This window comes from Pteropus vampyrus, unplaced genomic scaffold (genome assembly GCF_000151845.1).
Source record: "Pteropus vampyrus isolate Shadow unplaced genomic scaffold, Pvam_2.0 Scaffold45, whole genome shotgun sequence".
Taxonomy (NCBI): Eukaryota; Metazoa; Chordata; class Mammalia; order Chiroptera; family Pteropodidae; genus Pteropus; species Pteropus vampyrus.
Genome location: NW_011888826.1, coordinates 632,279 through 633,260, shown reverse-complemented (window position 1 = coordinate 633,260; position 982 = coordinate 632,279).

Genomic DNA, 982 nt, shown 5'->3' with positions numbered 1-982 from the left:
TATATATATCACATTTTCTTTATCCATTCACCCAATGATGAGTACTTAGGTTGATTTCATGTCTTGGCTCTTGTAAATAATACTTCAGTGAATATGGAGGTATAGATATCTTTTCTTGATTACAGAATTACCAAAGTAGATGGGATCTCAAAATACCCATCTCTTGGTCTTTAAGAAGATTCACTTATACATCTGTGTTGCATGAGAGGGGAGTTGGGAGAATGGCAGTCTTGTTGCACTGAACCCTTAGCCTGTGAGATTGATGCCATTTCCAGGTAGATAGTTTAATAATTGAGTTAAATTTTAGGATATCCAGCTGTTGCAGAATTGCTTAAAGTATGGAAAACACCTGTCTGGTATCAGAGTGAAGTAGTATTGTAGTAGAATATTGAGTAGAGAATACACACAGGAATGGTTTTGCTTTGTACTTGTTTTCTAGCACTTCTATGGCTTTGCTACTTGGACCTTTATTCCTTTTGTAGTCTGTCTAAGGTTAGTGAGAAATGAGCATCAAATGTGAATGAATGCCCTAAGGTCCCTACACCAGATACAGAATACTTGCTCCACACCTTTTATATACTAAATTCCTAACTACATGACTTTGTTTCTGGGTTCATGAACAGGATTTGCAAAATAGTCATATTAAGAATATAAGGATTGCAGTGAAATTCCATACTAGAACTCGATGGTTAAACAAGTATTCAAATAAGCTGTGGCTTTGTTATAAGGAAGAAGCAGTGAGGTTTCATAAAATGCTCAAGGCTAAGCATTATATAATCACTAAGACACCAGTTATTGCTTAGTAAATACTCACTGAAAGGAGATGAAGAAAAATATTTGTTTCATTCAGCTGGAATGAAACCAGATGTAGGTGTTCCTCTGATTTGTGGATATGCCAAAATTAAATCTATATCCTTCTAAGGATTCTTTGTTAGTTTTTCAATAATCCTTTTCCCTATCCTCACCCCCTTTTTAACTAATT